The sequence below is a fragment of the Bubalus bubalis genome, chromosome 14 (assembly GCF_019923935.1).
Source record: "Bubalus bubalis isolate 160015118507 breed Murrah chromosome 14, NDDB_SH_1, whole genome shotgun sequence".
Classification (NCBI taxonomy): Eukaryota; Metazoa; Chordata; class Mammalia; order Artiodactyla; family Bovidae; genus Bubalus; species Bubalus bubalis.
In genome coordinates this window covers 6693641-6707482 of record NC_059170.1, presented here as the reverse complement: position 1 = coordinate 6707482, position 13842 = coordinate 6693641, and the positions used below count along the sequence as shown (strand labels likewise).

Here is a 13842-nt window from a genome sequence, read left to right as displayed (position 1 = left end):
AACTTGTTCGAGGTCACACAGCCAGTAAGTATAAAGCCACGATTTGATCCCAGAGCCATGTTCTTAACCACTGCATTCAACAACAACAACAACAAAAATTTTAAGGGACTTCCCTGGTGGTCCAGTCGTTAAGATTCCACACTTTCAATGCAGAGTGGATGGGTTCTACCCCCCCATCAGGGAACTAAGATACCACATGCCATGGGGCATGGCCAAAAAATTAATAAAAATTTAATTACTGCAGTATTTATCCAGTCTCCTGGTAGAGGATATTGAGTTGTTCCAATCTGAAAGGTTATTTTTCATTGTTATAAATAACGTTGCTGACAACATCTATATAATCGTTTCTCTGCATCCTTGAGCAGGAGTCTCTGAAGATGAGTTCCAGACAGTAGATGCAGTGGTCTTGGGGTCCTACACATTCTGTGGCATCGGTCAGCCCCCACCTGATAACTCTCCATTGTTAGATCAGGGCCTGAAAGTCTTTCCCCCTATTAATACGAAGGAACTGGCACTTCCTCCCAGTCGCTGAACTGGCCCCAGAAGAGGCTGAGCACCTGAACACAGCAAGATCAGCACTATCCATCCCCAAAGCCCAGCACATTATCTCAGAGTTGGTTACAGCCATTGCACAAAGGGGCCCCTGGAAAATGCGCCATTCTTTTCTGCTCGTCCATGTGGCAACTCTGACAGTTCTCTGGGCTGGAGATCTCTTGGCTGAGATAATCCCAGGCTCCCTTCCAGTCCCAGGGTGCAGAACAGCCGTTCATCCTAATGAGGCTCTGCTTGAGAGGACTGCTGCCAGGACACAGCAAGAAGAGGGACTTGTCCTGTTTCCCCTTTGCAAGGTGGTGGTCTGGGGACTGTAAACCACGAATGGCTCTGCCTCTCCCTCCATGGAGCGGTCACGCCTCCCTGAGTGTCACGTACTGAGTGCTCAGAGGAACCAGTCCATGAGCTTATTGGTCCATAAGTGGCCTAAGTGTCACCAAATCTTTGAACTGATTACAAAAATCCTTTTGTTTCAGTGACACTTGGAGACCTTAGGGTTTTGTCACCAGGAACTTCAAAGAGGGAAGTGTGGATGCTGGGGCCTTTGGTGGACACTGTCTGGGTGTTGCTGGCTTAATTCACTCCAGGAAAAGCTGCGTTGAGTCTCCCTGGGTGCACGGCTCTCCCAGGCCCAGGGGAAACTCAGGTGAGCATGGCCTTCACCTTGAGGAACGAATTATTCATCTCTGGTCCTACCAACACCAGCCATCCGTCTCCGACCTCCTGACTTTGCAGCATGCCAGTGACATCTGAGAACAAAAGGATGCTTGCTGACGTCAGTACTCGGTACCCCCTTCCCTGGGGTGCCCATGAACCTAGCCTTCAAGGGCAGGGGTGGTCTGTGACGAAAGCAAGCAGGAATCCCTCGGGAGAGCAAGACAAGGACTGCTCAGTTCTCACTCAGACTTTTCCCCATGTGTGCATCAGCTACCCAAGGGAAGCAGGTCAAAACATGCAGCAGATGCCAAATCCCAATACACGGTGCTTGTCTGGACTCAGTCCTTTAGAATCCTGAGTTAATTCAGCATTTCCACAAGTAGGTGACCTGCGGGGCACTGCAGCACACAAGGTAATTTTACACGCCGAGTCCATAAACGTTATTTATTTTTAAGGGATGGATTTATTTCAAAGTATATTAGAAGAAATAGAAAACGTGAAGACGAACTCCATGATTTCACATCCATAACTGCATGGGCTGAGGTTTAATTTTTTAAAATGTTTCCATTTAAAGAGGAATGTTAAATAATAGTACAGGTAGTAGTACTTCGAGATGGCCCAGAACAATTGTGGGGTGATTGGGAAATGCTGAGTTCCTGGCAGGCTGGTGTTTGATCCCTGGAGTTCAAGTCCCATTGGTCTGGGGAGGCCCCACCTCAGCCCATTAAAGTCACAGAGAGAGGTGTCAGGGTGACCTCACCCCTGGCCCAGTGAAATAGGAAGGTTTGCTCATGGAACAAAATTGGGTCTGTTTTTCTGCACGTGACCCCAGGCTAATACTGGAGAAAATGAATTTGGGTTGACTGGTCTGGCTTCACTTAAAATATGTGAAACTGGCTTCCTTTGCCCTTCCGGGCGACAGCTTTCAGCTGCTTTACCTCCCTTCTAACCTGTCTGCCTGCAGCAGGGCAGGGCTGCAGAAAGGGTTTAGCTCAAATGTTTTTGTGGAAGAGATGCTGATTTATAAAGCCTCTCCATTAACCACTGTTTTAATGAAGCAGATTACCATCCCCAAGGGGAGACTTAACATCCAGTGTGACTTACGCATAGATGCTGCTGTCATTTAAAAGGATCGCTAAAACTGTATTTTAATAGTGAGCTGACATAAACCTTCCACCCACCTGTGTGGACAGGGGTGAGTGCATCTAACAAGTAAGTGTGCAAAGGCACTTACAGACAAAGACACCCGACAGGTAATTGCCTCTTAAATGAGTAGGCTGGAAACAAGCACCCAAGACCCTGGTTTTATGTCTGGTAGAAATCAGAAATGGTTCTGCAGGCTGCTTGCTCTTTGCCCACATAGCACTTAGAGCGGCTGACTGCAGCACGTGAATTATTCACCAGGTGGTGGCTCTCCCTGCGCTCGGGGAGACAGGTCTAACCGGTGGATGGCAGCCAGGTTTTGCTTCTCACGTTGTCTCTAGAGACTCACAGAGGAAGCGTTCTCAGCACGAACTGCTTCATTATGATTTGTGAAGAGCAAGCAAAAGGTCGGTTCTGCCCGAGGTGCCCTGGATTCCACATTCGATAAGTACTTATTGAGCACCTACTATGTGCCAGGCACTGTGCTTGACCAGGCTTTTAGTGGAGAGATAACATGGACTGAAATCCCCCCTGGCTGCGGGGTGGTGCCTGGGAGACAGAGGGTAGAGTGGACGCGATGAGGCGGGTCTGGTGGTTGCTATGTCTGCTGCCTCCTCCAACAAGTAACTAAAGTTTAGCTCACTTTTGCAGAGTCCTGTCCCCCACCGTAGGTGAGGTGTGGTTCTAAGCCATCCACCTATGTGAATCACTTTATTTAACCCTCACAGCCCAAGAGGTGCAGAGCGTTACTAGCTTCATTTTACAGGCAAGGGGACTGAGGCACACAGGCATTAAGTAATTTACTCCAGTGGATAAATGGCACAGTTAGAATTCGAACCATAGTTCAAAGAGTTTCACAATCTATTTCCATCACTCTGCCATGATGCCACGATTGCATCAAGGAAATGCAATGGCTAAAAAACAGATGCTGAGCCCTAACATTCAATAGGGCTTCCCACCTGGCTCAGTGGTAAAGAATCAGCCTGCCAAGCAGGAGACACGAGTTTGATTCCTGGGTCAGGAAGACCCCCTGGAGAAGGAAATGGCAACTCACTCCAGTATTCTCGCCTGGGAAACCCACGGGCAGAGGAGACTGGCGGGCTGCCGTCCATGGGGTCGCAAAGAGTCAGACACGACTTAATGACTAAACAACAACAAAATTTAATAATCAGGACCCTGGCAGGATTCTGCCAAGACAGTATGACAAAAAACAGACAGGAACCGACTGCTAAGCAACCCACTTGTTGTCAATGAGCAACTCCTGAGAGCTGGGTCAATGTTATCAGGTGATCAAGATCTGACCAATCAGAGCACCTCATTCTCCAGACTGTGGCGACTGGCTCTGGATGTGAGCCCCAGGGTTGCTCCAGAGGCAGTGAGCCTGGGACTTTTCAGTGATGTTGGGAAAGAGGCATCTTCATCTGCTGGGGTGGGTAAGCTAGGAGGATATCAACCCAGAGCTGCGGGGCGTAATCCCTGATGCTTCCAGGAGAAGGCCTGCCTTAGCATAAAGCCACTATGGAGATAGAGTCCAGACGGCATTGTCAATGTTGGGATTAAGCTGAGTTTTATGTGATCCAATAAATCCTCTTTGGGCTTAAGCCATCTTAAGTTGGCTTTTCCATCACTTGCAACCAAAAGTGTCATGACAGATATTGTAGGAAAAGCATTAGTGCTCCCATTTGACAGGTAATAAAACTGAGGCTTCAAGCAGAAGACAAGGGAAGGAACTGACAGTTACTATTTGCTACTTGCAGTCCACTCTCCCGTTGCTTTATTTAATAATATGAGGCTGGGTCGCAAACCCTAGTATGTGTGACACGACCTCACAGTGAGACACTGCAAGTCATTCCAAGCCTCAGTTCTTTATCCATGCAATAACTGAGCACGGTTCTATCAGCTTATCCCCAAGGATGCTCCCTGTGGTGTTAGCACCTTATAAAGCTCTGCTCTGGAAAGGTTCCATGGTCAATAGATCCAGGAAAAGCTGCACCCTCTGGCTTCCTCTTTAGAACATTAGTGCATTAGATAGAGGCTCTGAAAAGCCCTGAAGTCAAGACACATGTGTAGTTAACCTAGCATTTCCAAAATGTATGAGTTTGGCTCTGAATTCATCATGGATGTTAAAACCACGAATAGGAAGAAAGAAAAGATGATACCCAATAAATAAAATCCTGTTGTCTTGTCAAAAACTGTCATAAGGACTGAATTTTTTGATTCACTCTGGAAAAGCTCATTTCGAGTCTCTCAAAGGCTGAATAAGTGGGAAGTCATCAAGCTGCAGCCCGTGAGCCACAGGTTAGACAAAGGAAGAACTGTCCTACACAGCAAGCTGTCAACCTAGACATGGAGTGGTTAGCCCTTGATAGGGAGATGTCCATCTGTGATGGTCCAAGGACTAGATGACCTCCCCTTGAGATAGAAGGCAGAAAACAAACAGGACATTCTTGTTTTATCAACATAATGCAGAGCACAGAGGGTTGACCTACGGAAGACCATGTAATCGAGACACTCCCATGTCTGCCCATTCCAATTATCTGAGGTTTCTCAGTATTATTATCCCAAGTGATTAACCCCGGATGGAGCTGGACAGGGCAATACTCCCAGGGGTAACCTTTCCCTTACCCTTGCTCCATGTCCACCATGTATGAAGTTGAATCTCCTCTGATCTCATACCAGCAGCTGCAGCAGTTCCTATCCCAGGCTGGGTCCTAGCGGGAAACAGATGGCAAATCTCAAGAGGGAAATTGAGGAGGGTGTGATGGATGAAGTGTTCACAAGATGACTACAGGTTAAGGAAACCAAGAAAGGGGCTTTCCCTGGTGGTCCAGTGGTTAAGAATCTGCCTGCCAATGTGAGGGACACGGGTTCGATCCCTGGTCCGGGAAGATCCCACGTGCCACTGAGCAACTAAGCCTGTGCACCAGAACTACTCAAGGCCGCCCTCTAAAGTCGGCAAGACACATCTACTGAGCCCACCTGCTGCAACTAATCAAGCCCACCCGCCCTGGAGCTCATGCTCTACGAGAGAAGTCACTGCAGCGTGACGTCCACACGCCGCAGCCAGAGGGTAGCCCCCGCTCTCTGCAGCTAGAGAAAGCTCGAGCACAGCAACAAAGACCTAAAATTTATATTCTAAAAAAAGAAAACCAAGAACGGACAGTGAGGGCCCTGAGGATTAGCATCAGAGGACAACAATGACCTCCGTAGGCCTGAAGACAAAGGAAGAAGCTGACGCAGAGCCCAGGGAGGGCTGTGGTTGCAGGAGAACGTGGTTGGCCCAAGCAAGGGAAAAGAAGCTTGGCCTTTGCCAAACTCTGCATTGCAAGTCCTTTCCCAGGTATATTTTGGGGGGTGGAGTTTTTATTTTTATGAAGTCCAATTTACCTTTGTAATTGTTATTACTAGGTATGTCCTGTCTAAGGAATATTTGATTTAATCAATATATCAAAGATTTCCATCTATGTTCTCTTCAAGAGTTTCAGCTGTTACGTTTAAGTCTACAATCCATTTGAATCCATTTGAAGTTCATTTTTATAGGGTATGAGTAAGGGGTTGAAGTTCATTTTTCTCTAAATAAATATTCATTTATTTCTGAACCATTTGTCAAAAAGACTTTCTTTTCCCCATTGAATTACTTGGGCATGTCTGTTGAGTATTATTTGAATATATGTGAGTCGTGTATTTGTGGACTTTCTCTTCTGCTCCACTGGCCTCCATGTTTTTCCTTATGCCAATATCACCCTATCTTGATTATTGTAGCTTTATAATAAGTCTTGAAATCAGATAGTGAAAGTTTCTGAACTTAGTTATATTTATTTATTTTTAATGATTTCAGATCCTTTGTGTTTTCATTTAAATCTTACAATCAGCTCATCAATTTCTCAAAATGTCTCCTGGAATTTCAGTTGGGATGCCATTAAATCTATAAATCAGTTTGGGGAGAATTGCCATCTTAACAATAATAGTAAGTCTTCTAAATCCAGAAACTAGGTATATCTTTGCATTTCTTTCAGTGTTTTGTGTGTGTGTGTGTGTGTGTGTTATTTTTAGAACACAGGTCTTGTGTATATCTGGTTAAATATATCCCAAGGTATTTTAACCTTTTCTGATGGTATTGCAAATGGCATTTTAAAATTTCATTTCCCAATTGTTCATTGCTGGTATATAGAATTTAAATTGATTTTTTTATTGATTTTCTACCCTGTGATCTTTCTAAATTCACTTATTACTTCTTGTCAGTTATTTTGCTGACTCCTTAGAACAAATGTCTCTGTTGTCCAGCCTTGGTCCCCTCCTTCAGAGTAACCTCTGTGATGTGTTAAATGCATTTTTCTAGATCCTTTTTCCATATATTTCCCCCATATAAGTATGGGCCCACACAAAAGACATAATATTTTTATCTTAACTCATGTGAAAAGAAAGTGAAAGTGAAGTCGCTCAGTCATGTTGGACTCTTTGCAATCCTGTGGACTGTAGCCTACCAGGCTCCTCCATCCATGGGATTCTCCAGGCAAGAATACTAGAGTGGGTTGCCATTTCCTTCTCCAGGGTATCTTCCCAACCCAGGGATCGAACCCGGGTCTCCTGCATTGCAGGCAGATGCTTTAACCTCTGAGCCACCAGGGAAGCCCCTTACCTCATGTAAGTGGTATCAAATTGTGTTATCACTCTTCAACTCATTTTCACTCAACACTACGTCTTGAAGATGACAGTAATAAAGATCTACAATTTCTGTCAGGTCTCTGTGTTATTTAGATTGGAGAAAATCATAAAATTTATTATCTGTTCTTCTGTTGCGGGACATTCAGGTCAATTGTAATTTTTTGCTATTATGAGCTCTACTGCAATAAGCATCTTCAGACGCATCTCCTGGCCCATGTGGGTAAGACTTCCCCAGGACGGACTGTGACTGAGGTTGGACTAGCAGGTCCTGAGGTACACACAGCTGACATTCTCAGGGATGACGACCTCCCTCTGCCTGGGGCTCCCGGTGAGACTCAGACCTGCAGGGCATTGTGTTGAGCCTGAGAGGGAGGGGGTGGAGGGGCTTGCCCTGCAGCAGAGAAGAGGGATACATGTGTGTGTGGCGAGTGATGAGTACGCATGAGTACGTGTCTTTTGCACAGGGGACACAGATTATGGTATGCATGCATGCATGGAGATGCATGTATATACAGTGTGCATGGGTATATATAGGTATGCATATGAACATAAGCGTGGCACACAGGGTCTGTGTGTGGGTGCTGATTTTCAGGAGTAATAGGCAAGCGTGCAGCCCGGACTTGCTATGCTTGTGTACATGTGAACACACATCGCCATGGATATGCTGCCAGGCCGGTGTCCGTGCAGCTGTGGGAGGTGCAGGTGCCTGCGTGTGGGTGCTCATTGTGGGCGCACATGCGGAAGTGTGTGGACACGTGCAGGGGGCTGTGATTACGACTGGCCTCTGTTAAGAGCCCCCCTTCTTCGCCAGACATGCTTCTAGCACTTTCCATGCACTGACTCGTAGAAGCCTCACAACAGCTTCACTGAAATACGTTCTTAGGTGTAAGGAAACCGAGGCACAGAAGGCTTTAATCATGCAACCCAGATCACAGTTTGGTGCTGGGATCTGGACCCAGAGTCTAGCCTCAGACTCAGTGATTCAATCCCCTATATGTGAGGGTGTATATTCACAGTAGGGTGCTGTGCATACCACTATACAAGCAGTGTCCACAAGTGTGTGTAAGACAGTGAGAAAATGGTCTTCATGTGTGTGTACGTGCACACGCATTGTTCCATGAATGTGCATGTACAGGGGAGTATACATGTGTTCAAACACATGCATGTGCTATAGACAAGCTTTGTACAAGCGTGGATACACGCTCACACGTGTGTATCCACAGCATGCCTGTGGGTATGTGTTCAGGCAGACACGATCATTTGGAGACGAGGTGTAGATTTGCACTCAGGCGTTGTGGAGGCATCTCAGGGCCCAGGAGGCACTCTGAGGGAAGCTGACGGCCTCCCTTCCCTCTCCCCCTCTCCCTCCTCCCCACACTCCTCACCCAGAGGCTTCTCCTCCTCCTCCTGCTGTGTCCCTGCGGGTCCTCTCAGCTGGAGAAGAGGAAGGCAGCCTGACGGCTGAGTCTGCATTAGACATTGCTGCTTTGTGTTCCCCAGGCTGCGGGTGCAGCACCAGCAGGGAGTCAGCAGCCCCTGGGGAGGAGGGTGGGCTTCCTGGAGTTGCTCCTAGGTCACAGGGTGCTTTGGGGGTGCACATGTGAGGCTTGCCCTCATGATCAAGGGGTGTGGTTCCAGAGAGAGGCTTCCACCCACGACTGAGTGTCTCCTGGGAAGTTCACAGGGGTCATGGATGGAAAAGTGTGAGGACGCCACTCCCCCAGGCACCGCTGCACGTGAGAACCGAAGCTGAAAACCCTCCTCTGGATGGCTGGAGCATCTTGACCTTGGCTGAGGCATGTCCCACCGCTCAGACTCATTCTGCTCTGAGCTAAGGAACCTCACTGACATCCATGATTTCCGTGTCTATGTCCACCTTTGATTTCCCTTAAAACTCATACAACCAGAGGGGTAGAGTTCACCTAGAGTCAAAGGGTAATATTCAAGAGAGAGGTGATAGACTATTAAAAAGATGATCTCTGACCAAGCAAGGGAGAAGAGGGCCTCAGATGAATAGGATTCAACCCCTGGTTAGCTTCATACATGACTGTCCATAAGTAGGGAGACCAGGATTAAGAGCCACAGCTTAGTCTGAGAGCAGACTCAGAACTGGATTCTGCTTCTAGAAGAGGAGTGCACAGATTCACCAAAGTGAAAGAGCCGGTAGCCAAGGTTGAGGCCAAAGCCGGGGTTGACCTACTGCAGAGCTCTAGATTGAGTGACTGTAGCCTCTGATAGCAGTAAAACTGACAGATGTCTAATTGACTTTTTTAAGGAGCAAAGGAAAACAAAATTTGGATAAACTGACATAGCTTTTAAACATCAGTAGACACTGAAGCCAAAATTTACTGGTAAATTTATAGCATGGTAAATGGTGATCCTTAAATGGCGTCAAAATATTAGATTAGTTCATTAGACTGTTCTAATGCTCATGACCACATTTTAACAAGAAAAGTAATTCTCTGCAGGGGTATTCTGTTAGCAATTTGTCACTTAAGAACACGTGGGGTGTTAGCCCTGAGCTTAATATAAAAATGAAAATAGGGTTGTAGTGAATTTTGGGGGGACTTAAACCTATAAGTTATAATGCTAAATTCAAGCTTTGTGCTCCATATTAATGTTCTTGTTTTCCTCTATGTATTCCTATAGATGAGCCATAACATCAATGTAGACAGTACCTCAACTACATCCTGAGGACCTATGAAGGAGTCTAGGGCCCTGGCCAGGTGCTGGGACTTAAATACTAAATCCAGTAGGTGGGCTATATGCTAACTCTTCTAGTAACACATGGCAGCCCTTGGAGGGGCTTTATGGAGGGCCTAAGCTGAACCCGGACTGATGTCTGAGTGGAAGGCAGGCAACTGAGGCAAACAGGGACACCCCTGTTCTGCTCAAGGAATGATTGCACAGTGACAAGGTAAGAATCCAATCGATAGGATTCAGACTTTAATTTTTCTGTTCTTTGATGTTTCTCTTTTTTTCTGCTACTGTTTTATCTGTTCTAGTGATGCCTTATTTGAAACTGGGCTTTAAGAACTGCGAAAAGGAAGAAATTAGATCTAGAAAACTTTTAGGCTATGAACTAATTAGGCTTTTTTTTTTTTCTTGTGGTATAAAGATTTTAGAAATCATGAATGGAATCATTCAAGTGCTAATAACAAGAATGAAAATTATAATGCAGTAGGCCAAAATAATCGGAGAAGGCAATGGCACCCCACTCCAATACTCTTGCCTGGAAAATCCCATGGACAGAGGAGCCTGGTAGGCTGCAGTCCATGGGGTCGCTAAGAGTCGGACATGACTGAGCGACTTCCCTTTCACTTTTCACTTTCATTCACTGGAGAAGGAAATGGCAACCCACTCTGGTGTTCTTGCCTGGAGAATCCCAGGGACGGGGGAGCCTGGTGGGCTGCCGTCTATGGGGTCACACAGAGTCAGACACGACTGAAGTGACTTAGCAGCAGTAGCAGCAGCAGCAGGACCAGGCCTCCCTCACACTGAGCCATAGTGTGTACTGGGTGGGACTGACCCCAACCTGAAACACTGAGGTGGGGGTGGGACCTGGGTGTGGCCAAGCAGACCCACCCATCCTCTTGGATGATATTATTGGCTGTGGGATGGACATGTGACCCAGAATGGGCCAATGAGGGCCTGTGCTGGGGTTTTTGGTGGATCTGGTGGGAAGGGACTCTGTGCTATGGGGGGAAGTCTGCTGGGCTGGTGGGACGGAAGCTGGGAGCTGCTGGTGGTCATCTTGGCCACCCCCCAGTAGAGACAAACTGCTTGAGAGTGAAGCCCAGACATGGAGAGAGATCGAGTCATGATTGGGTTGTTGGAGTCCCTGGATGCAGCTGGGTCAGAAACCCAGTACACCCGACTTTAATTCCCTGAGACAATAAATTTTCTTTTTTCACGTAAGCCTGCTTGGATTGAGTTCTGCCACTTGCAACCAGAAGAATCCCTAATAGTAGAGCCCAGAGTTTGCCCTGGGGACATCTAAGCGGTGGGTCCAGGCAGACCCGCAGAAAGGGGACTACTTCAGGGAGGCTGTGTGCTTGGTGTCTGAGGACCAGGCGGGCTTAGGACAGGGCGGTGCTGAGAACCCTCACCCACCCCAGGATGGCCCCGGGGCCCAGGGGATCACAGGGAGCCGAGCACCCAGCTCACAGCCCTCTTTCCATGGGCTGCATTGGTCCTGCCAAGTTGGCTGCGCCAGGCCCAGTCGGGTGGCACTGGGCAAAGACAGTCAGAGGCGGCTTCCTGGAGGACAGAATCTGAGTGAGAGGAAGGAGGAGAGGTCCACGGGACCCGTGCCTGCTTGAACAATGAACGGCTGCCCCATCTGACGCTGCACACCGTCCTGCGTCCTGCATCCTTTTCTCCACAGCTCTGCAGTCATGAGTACAGATAACTAATACATTCATGCATTTCTGTTTTGTCTCTGCCCCCAGACTAGGCTGGACGTTCCATGACGGCAGGGATTTTCATTCATGGTCCTCACTGCACAGCCCTGGCACAGGTGGATGCTTTCTACAAATATGTTAACTGAAGGAACGAAGTCTCCCTTCTGGGCACAGCACCCCCGATTGTCCTTTGGAGAACCTCCATCCTGCACTCTCTACTCACAAGCTATGAATGAGGGAAGCCCACATCCATTGCACAGGGGCCCATTACTCAGGCTTGGCAGTCCGCATATCCAAGACCACTGGCTACACCTGGGCAGGTGGTACCCACACAAGGGGCTGAAATCCCTGCCCCTCAAGCTCGAGTCCTGGCACAAGAGAAAGGGGCTTCTCCCAAGAGAAAGGGGCACCCTTCCTAACTGACACAGAAGCACCTCAGGGGGCAGCCCTGGCCAGGAGCAAATCTCGTCACCTTGGCCCCAGTGTTTGGGTCAGAGACGGGCATGTAACCAGACTGGTCCAGCCAGGTGAATCCTAGAAATCCGCAGGTGCCACTGTTACTGGAAGGCCTATTAACAATTCTTGGGAAATAAAACTAGAAATAGAAATCTGGGTAATAAAGTCTAACCTTTTTCTTTTCCTTGGTGCTTCGTCTGGTTTTGCTTGCTCACAGGGTGCCTCATGCAGATGTCTCGCAACTCGCCCGTCAGACCAGAGCTCCTGGTAGGAAAGGGCTGCGTGGGCACCCCAGCCCCATGGTGTGCAGGAGCACCGCCCACGATACTCAATCCAAGATGGCGGCGGTGGGCCATGTGCAGAGATGCTCCGACTCTGCGACCCCATGGACTGCAGCATGCCAGGCTCCTCTGTCATCCACTATCTCCTGGAGTTTGCTCAAATTCTTGTCCACTGAGTTGGTGATGCTATCTAACCATCTCATCCTCCACCGCCATCTTCTCCTTTTGCCTTCAATCTCTCCCAGCAAAAGCGTCTTTTCTAATGAGTCGGTTCTTTGCATCAGGTGGCCAAAGTATTGGAGTTTCAGCTTCAGGAACAGTCTTTGCAATGAACATTCAGGGTTGATCTCCTTTAGGATTGATTGGTTTGATCTCCATACAGTCCAACGGCCTCTAAAGAGTCTTCTCTGACGCCACAATGCAAAGCATCAATACTTCGGTCCTCAGCCTTCTTTATAGATTAACTCTCCCATCTGTACATGACTACTGGTAAAACCATAGCTTTGACGAGACGGACCTCTGTCCTCCCCACTAACAAGACCCTATAAAGCAGCCTTGCCCATGGCCTATGAGGGGTGGAGCATGGGCTTTAGAGTGGGACTGCACACCCCTCCATTCTTTAATCAAAAAATAAAGCTTTCCTTTGCTTCTGAACTGAATTCTGTCTCCCTCTATTGGCTTAAACAAAACCAGGCATGAGGCCCCTTGTTCAGAATGGACACAGGGGTAGAAGGAAGAGAACATCTTCCTTCTAGGGTTGCTGCACCGGTAGTGATTTCTTCCCCCAGAGAGGGAAGAGGAGGGGGAAACTGCTAGAGCCCCTGGATCCAGCCCTACCTGAGGCCAGATCTATCCTCGAGCCTTTTCAGTTCTATAAGCACAACCATACATTCCTCTTTTGTTCACATCTATCGGCACTAGATTTCCTGTCCCTGACATCTGCTGGAGACATATGTCTGATGCAGGAGGAGGGGCAAAGACACCCTGCAGGGCAACTGTGCGGCTAGAGGAGACCCAGTCCTTGAAAAGTCCTTTTTAAGCACTTCATATAGGAAGGGCTCCTGAAGGTGCTGGCAGACTGTGACCTCATCCCCCTCAGCCCTCCTCTCCCCACCAGGTTGCCCCTTTCAGGAGTCCAGGCCCCTCCCCAGGGAAGCCACTGCCCCCCTCCTCCAGAATGAATTTCAGGTACTCATGGCTCCTCTCTTTCAGCCCAGTGATTTTCTTCTTTCCCATTTTGTCATCTGGAAAGATGGCAAATTGAAGCACTTAATTTTCCTCCTTCAAACCAATTAATATGAAAGTGCATAGCCCTGAAGTACAACAGCGAAGGCAAGTCATTTATATCAATTAGCAAAAATAAACATGAGCTTTGTGCAAACTCAAAGAACAACCTCAGAAGCATGAAGCCCAGCAGGGAAGCCTAGGAATCAGGGCCTCTGGAGCCTCGTGGAGGAAGCAGGGATTTGAGGGTGCTATTAAAATTGCATCTCATCCCATCATCCCACCATGTGCCGAGGTAAATACGTCCAGGAATCAAGAGAATTTCCAGGCAAAGTAACACCTCACTGTTCCCAAATTTCCGCTCGGCCAAGCTGGAATGCTGAGTCCATCTCCAAAGCGTGCCCTCTGTTCACCCACACCTCTCCATGGCCACGGCCTCCCTGGGCTGAGTTCCATCGCCC

The 13842-nt window shown here is 48.0% G+C and overlaps 1 long non-coding RNA gene and 1 other non-coding gene across 2 annotated transcripts; one reads left to right on the top strand and one right to left on the bottom strand.

The window, feature by feature from the left end:
• Positions 1 to 5258: 5258 nt before the first annotated feature.
• On the top strand, positions 5259 to 12053 carry LOC123329134. Its single transcript, XR_006544316.2, has 2 exons — positions 5259 to 5692; positions 11469 to 12053. It is a non-coding gene; the product is annotated as an uncharacterized LOC123329134 (long non-coding RNA).
• On the bottom strand, positions 6910 to 6981 carry TRNAC-GCA. Its single transcript has one exon. It is a non-coding gene; the product is annotated as a tRNA-Cys (tRNA).
• Positions 12054 to 13842: the final 1789 nt, after the last annotated feature.